We start from the raw sequence: 6,219 nt of genomic DNA, 5'->3' as shown, positions 1-6,219 counted from the left end.
ATCGTGAATCGATTTAAAACACTAGTGCTGAAACTAGTATTGAAACTTTTATAAACCTTTAGATAGAAGTTATTAGTGGTGTCCCACACTAAAGTAGTACTACGCCACTAATATCTGGTCAAAATAGCAGCGATGTATAATCTGCTGCCACGCTATTGCTATCCTTCTACTAATAAGGTGCTGGCTAAGACTCCATCACCAGTTTATCTTAGGGTATCTCACCACTAGTAAATGTGGTCTAGCGCGCAGCAGGCCTGGTATACATTATTAGTGGCGTGTTAGATAAAAGGCACACCACTAATACACTAGTTCCACACAATGACTAGCAATTATGTGAATCTGCTGATGGGTCCATGAGCTTGCCAAATATCTAGGATTCATGCAGCCATTGCCGCTGCCTACGCAAGCATGGGAAATGGTAACTCCGGACTTCATTGAAGGGCTACCTCGTTCGGCTTGCTTCTCATGTGTACGGGTTGTTTTCGACAAATTGAAAAGGTACTACCATTTCATACCCCTCTCGCATCTATATACATCATTGCAAGTTGCTCAAACATACTTTGTGGACGTTTTCAAACTGCAGCCAATGTCATCTGCACTATTGTCAAATAGAGATCCTGTATTTAATAGTTGGGTTTGAGGCTCTTTGTTCAAGTTATCTGGCACTAAACTGAGAATGAGCATATTTAGGTATCCATAGACAAATGGTCAGACAGAGCGAGTTAAACATTGTTTTGAGACTTATCCTCATTTCTTTATCAGTGCATGCCCATATAAATGGGGCTAATGGTGGCCACTGACTCCATTCCGGTACAGTAGGTCGTACCCAATGGGCGATCAAGACGACACCCTTCTTTACTCTCTATGAACATCAACAATGATGCTTTGGTATCTCGGATATACATCGGTCCTTCTGGCGACAGATCTTCATACTTGAACGCAATGCTAAGCCAACATCTTAACATAGTAATTTCTTGGGTTATATGTACAACGTGGCAATCATGGTAAAGTCACAGACTCGCAGAGTAAATATTTTCTTGTGTTATGTACAAAATGGTAATAGTGAGAGAGTCACCGAGTAAGTAATTTCTTATGTTATGTGCTGTGGTAAGAGTATTCTGATTCTCAAAAATTCAATCAACCCCCAAAAATCATGTAAGTTCGCATGGTGTCATGACATGACCCCTAGAGGCTGTGGTAAAAAACATGATAATGTTTCGTGAAAGGTTTCATGCAGACTGCTTACAAACAGGACCATCTCCGAGGAAGAAATTAGGTTTCTAGAGGGAACGTGTCAAGTTTGCATGTGAATCGAAAACTATTTTGTTGGTTGACCTTGATTTTTTTCCACACTCAATGTGGCAAGTGGGGTTTCCGTTTGAAACCATTACACCATGTCCGAGAGTGTTTGATTTGTACATGAAGTGCACCAAGTTTTGCCATGATGATTTTAAATTTTTACCACACTCTACATGGATCTTATGAAGACAGCATGCTAATTTTCATCAATTTCGGAGCTCGTTTGAGTGATATGTTGAACGAAGTTGCGTTCTTACTTTTTAGTGGCCGGTAAATTAGTTAATGCTTAGAAAATAATAACCAAATAAAAAAGTACTCAAATTTGACCATGGGGCTTCAAATGGTCTGTGTTAATTATAGAAAAGTTTGAATTTGAATTGATTTATAAAAATTAACTTCAGTGTGGCAGGTGGCGGTTTCCGCTCGAAACCCTTACAATCTAATTTTTTGATTTACTCATCGATCTATTTGTACGTAACAGCCTTCGTAAGAAAAGAATTTGTGACATCGGGAGTGAGGCGCAGCTTTGTCTGCAGGCCTTTGATGGGATTCTTAGACGAGACACACGAGGACGGCATGCACCTCGATCGTGTTGTCCCTCGCTTTCTCTGCAGGCTGCAGCACGAGCGTATATAAACTAGCTCCAACCAACAGCCTTGAGAAAGCAAAAAAAAGCGCAAAGGACAGGCTAGCTAGTTTAAGTGACTCAGCAGCCATGGCGAGCACGACCAATGCCGCGGTGATTTTCGGCATCCTAGTTTTTCTGCAGGTGTCGTGCGCCTTTTCCAGGCACCCCGCGGAAGGTAAGTTCGAGCTTCGACAGAACGTCCCGGCGGTGATGACGGTGAACGGCTTCCAGGAAGGAGAGGGGGGCGGCGGGCCGGCGGCATGCGACGGCCAGTACCACAGCGACGACGAGTTCGTGGTGTCGCTGTCCTCGGAGTGGTACGCCGGCGGGGCCCGGTGCGGCAGGGTAATCCGCATCGTCGACCCTTCCAATTATGGCATAAACGCCAAGGTCGTCGACGAGTGCGCCGGCTGCGACAACGAAGTGGGCGCCTCGTCCCATATCTGGAAGAACTTCGATCTTGACACCAGCCTCGGTCAAGTGGACATGAAATGGTCGGACCTCGACTTCTAAGTTCTAACTCAAACATGAATGCATGGTGTCGGTCGATCGTTCAGCTCCGGTTCACGGTGGATCCCTTAATGTGTCAGCGTCGTTTACTATTTGCCCGGCCGTCTAGGCGTCTACGAGGCAGAAGTAGCTAAATAATAATGTGATAAAGTACATGCGTACATGCATGCATGGTATATGTGGGTAATTTCTACAGTACTTATTTGTGAGCGTTAAATAATGTAAGTTTGTAAGTGTGCAAGTAAGATTTAAGGTGATCTAAGCTTGCTGTCCCCTATGAACAAGTACATACCTAGGGCATCTTTTTTGCGTTAAAACACCCGCAAACGTCTGGGCTATCGCGTTCAGATCTTTTTTGCCATCCAACGTGGTGGCACAAATACTCGCGGACGCATTCGGGTATCCAAATTGCTGCAAACCGGATGCAAAGCCGAGGAAGGTTCCCGAGAAGGGGCGGTGGACAGGATGGAGAATAAGGAGGACGCATGTGTCAATCGCCATGGCATCAAGGAGGAGAAGAACACGGAGATGTTTGACATCTTCATGGCGGTGACGAAGAAAAGATCAACCTAGGGTTAAAGGGCAGGAGCTATATATCAAATTATTAAAAAAGAATGAAAAAATAAATATAGGTTTTTAAACTAGGATCAAGAACAACAACAATAAATATGTATTTGTTCATTTTCTCTAGATTACCCCAATATTTATCATATTTGTCCTTCATCTTAACATCCATGTTTTCGAACACTTCATCATCACCACGGATCACACGTTCATTCCACTGTTAGAGTTGTGTCGAATATTGTGTACAAGGTAGGTTACAGTTGGACTAGGAGTTGTATTGTGTTTACATAGGATGTGGAGTCGTGTCCTAATAGGACACTTGTATCCTAGTCCTCTCATATATAGCGGGGGTAGACACACGATGTAACCTATGCAAACATAATAGCACAGGCACGCAAGGGGGAGCCGGCGGCGTGTGCCGGCGCTCGGGTGGCCGGTGTGCGGTATTGTGATGGTGTCACGGGGAGGAGCGCCCGTAGTCAAGCCCCGGGGATGTAGCCATGTCGGTGAACCTCGTTAACAAATCTCGGTGTCGTGCTCGTGTGATTGCTTGGTCCTCGGAAGATCGATGGTATGCCTAACAAGTGGTATCAGAGCTAGGTTGTTCGGAAGTTGTAGATTGTTGATCAACAAGGATGAAGAAACAGGCGCGTGGTGGATGCGTCAGCGGTGGCGAGTTGCAAAGGGCGTCGGATCAACAGAAGGCTCGTATACGTGTACAACGGCACGCGCGCGGGGATGTGCGGCGATCGATCGGATGGATGGATCGGGCGAGCATCAAGCAGCGCGTACGTGCTGGTGGGATCGCTGGCGGCTGGCGGATGGATCGGACGAGCATCAAGCAGCGCGTACGTGGATTGGATGGATGGATCGGGTAGAGCGCTCGGCGCAGTGCTTGGAGAGTCCTAGAAGGAGCGCGTGGCTGGCCAGGCCCTGTGTGAGGCCCAGGTGGCGTGCTGTGGCCGGGCAGGCCGAAGGTGCTGTGTGGTATGCAGGTTGTGCTGGTGGAATAGCAATTTGGGTCGTATAGAGGAGGCACCTGATGAGATTTGTTTGGACCAAAAGTGGACCGAGTCCACGTATGACACGGCGAGAGGCAAATCAATCGGCAAAAGAAGAATCCAAGGGATATGGATCCATCGGAATAGCACAGGGTTGGCAAAGCAAAGCAAGGCAAGAACCAGCATTGTAATTAGTGCCATGGGAGCTGCCCATCGCGTGAAGACCAGGAGGTCTTGTTTGGCTGGAGTTGTGCACCGAAGTGCTTGTGTACTTCGGCGTCGCGGTGATAGCTCGGATATTTTTCACGGGTCAGTCGTACAAAGAATCATGGTGTCAATGGGTGTCAGGTTTGAGGTGGAGAAGTTCGTGGAACTGAAAACCTTGGGTTATAGCAGACATGCGTGAAAGATTGTTGGCGCGACAGGGATGCTTGAAGGCGTTGCAGGAAGTCATGTCAATTGTGATGGAATTATCATGTGATGGATGGGAATTCGCCAAAGACGGTATGGGAGCCTCGAGCGTGTCGTACAGTCGAACGAGTTCGGCTGGGTCGGACTGGACAGTTTGACGGGATCGACGCAAGTCGGTTGATAGAGAAGACGGTGGTGGGATCGGCGCTGACGACCTAGGAGCATGATGCTGATGGTGACCGACTTCTGGGGCGTGGAAACACGTGGCGCGGGCCCGTGGGCTTGTGCGGCTTCGACAAGACTATGGCGCGGGATTGATTCAAGGTGGTGTATACACGGAGCTTGAAGTCGATGAGGCGCAGGGGTGGACTGATCATCTACCATGGAGTCATGTTGAAGGTGGAGCTGGATTGAGGGGCTACGGTGTAAGGATCCAGGGAATCGAAGCCTATTCAGCAAGGAGGAAAAGCGAGTGACATGCAGTTTGTACTGGAGCCCAGTGGTCCGATGAAAGCGTGAAACTCGTCATCGGTCGATGATGATCGGTGGTACTCTGCAGTAGGGGTTGAGTGGTGTGGGTTCGCGACCCTTGAGACTCGACCGGGACAGCGGAGGCTCGACGCGGTAATAGCGGCAAGGCGTGCGGTATGCACGGGTCATGGAGACGGGCCAGGGCTCTGGTGGTCATACATGTGGTGAGACAACTGCGAATTTGACTCGGGATGACTAAAAGCAAGGGTGAAATTCCTTCAAGTTTTAGACAGGTGGTCAAGAAAGGAGCGGTGATGTTGAGTTCAGGTAACTTTTATGTGTGACACCCAATATGTGAGTTGTTCATTTTCACGCAGGTCAGTGATCAGTGTGTGATGCGTTGAACGAAGCTCTGGAAGTTGGGAGCATACACTAGAGTAAAGAGGAACTTAATTTTGCTCGAGTGTTGACTGTGGTCAAGAAAAGAAGGAACTACAAGTTGCAGGTGGAGTCATATGGAGTCTTTGGAGTAGCAGCGGTACTCATGGGATAAGCTCAATTCCAATGTACATGGAAGTTTGACACATTGACGAATTCAAGGTGGTGGAGAATATTCGCCAAGGTGGAGTTTGTTATATTTGTGTTGAATATTGTGTACAAGGTAGGTTATAGTTGGACTAGGAGTTGTATTGTGTTTACATAGGATGTGGAGTCGTGTCCTAATAGGACACTTGTATCCTAGGCCTCTCATATATAGCAGGGGTAGACACACGATGTAACCTATGCCAACATAACAGCATAGGCACGCAAGGCGGAGCCGGCGGCGTGTGCCGGCGCTCGGGTGGCCGGTGTGCGGTATTGTGACGGTGCCACGGGGAGGAGTGTCCGTAGTCAAGCCCCGGGGATGTAGCCATGTCGGTCAATCTCGTTAACAAATCTCGGTGTCGTGCTCGTGTGATTGCTTGGTCCTCAGATGATCAACGGTATGCCCCGGATTTATTCTAACATCCACTTGTCTAGCAAGTACTCCCACCGTCCCAAAATAAGTGACTCGGCTTTGTATTAACATTAATACAAATTTAGTACAAAGTTAAGTCACTTATTTTGGGACGGAGGGAGTAATTAATTGCAGCAACCTCTTCAAAGAATGTGTTGGAAGTGACGTAATTAGTGCCAGAAACCTTATTTGTCAGCACAAAGAAGTGTTGGAGGAACAATTTGAACTCACTAGCATAAACCCAATCGTCATGAGTTTGAGGGCGTGTTTCTCCTTCAACCCCAAGCAACTCTAACTCTTCTTTATAAGAGGGATCTTGAAGTCGAAGTTGATCAAAT

The 6,219-nt window shown here is 47.4% G+C and overlaps 1 pseudogene; it reads left to right on the top strand.

The window, feature by feature from the left end:
- The first annotated feature begins 2,014 nt into the window (after nt 1–2,014).
- On the top strand, nt 2,015–2,440 carry LOC125546518 (putative ripening-related protein 7 pseudogene; annotated as a pseudogene).
- Nucleotides 2,441–6,219: the final 3,779 nt, after the last annotated feature.

This window comes from Triticum urartu, chromosome 3A (genome assembly GCF_056163025.1).
Source record: "Triticum urartu cultivar PI428250 chromosome 3A, HENAU_Tu73, whole genome shotgun sequence".
NCBI lineage: Eukaryota > Viridiplantae > Streptophyta > Magnoliopsida > Poales > Poaceae > Triticum > Triticum urartu.
The sequence above is the reverse complement of the archived record's forward strand: the minus strand, read 5'-3'. Positions and strand labels throughout refer to the sequence as shown.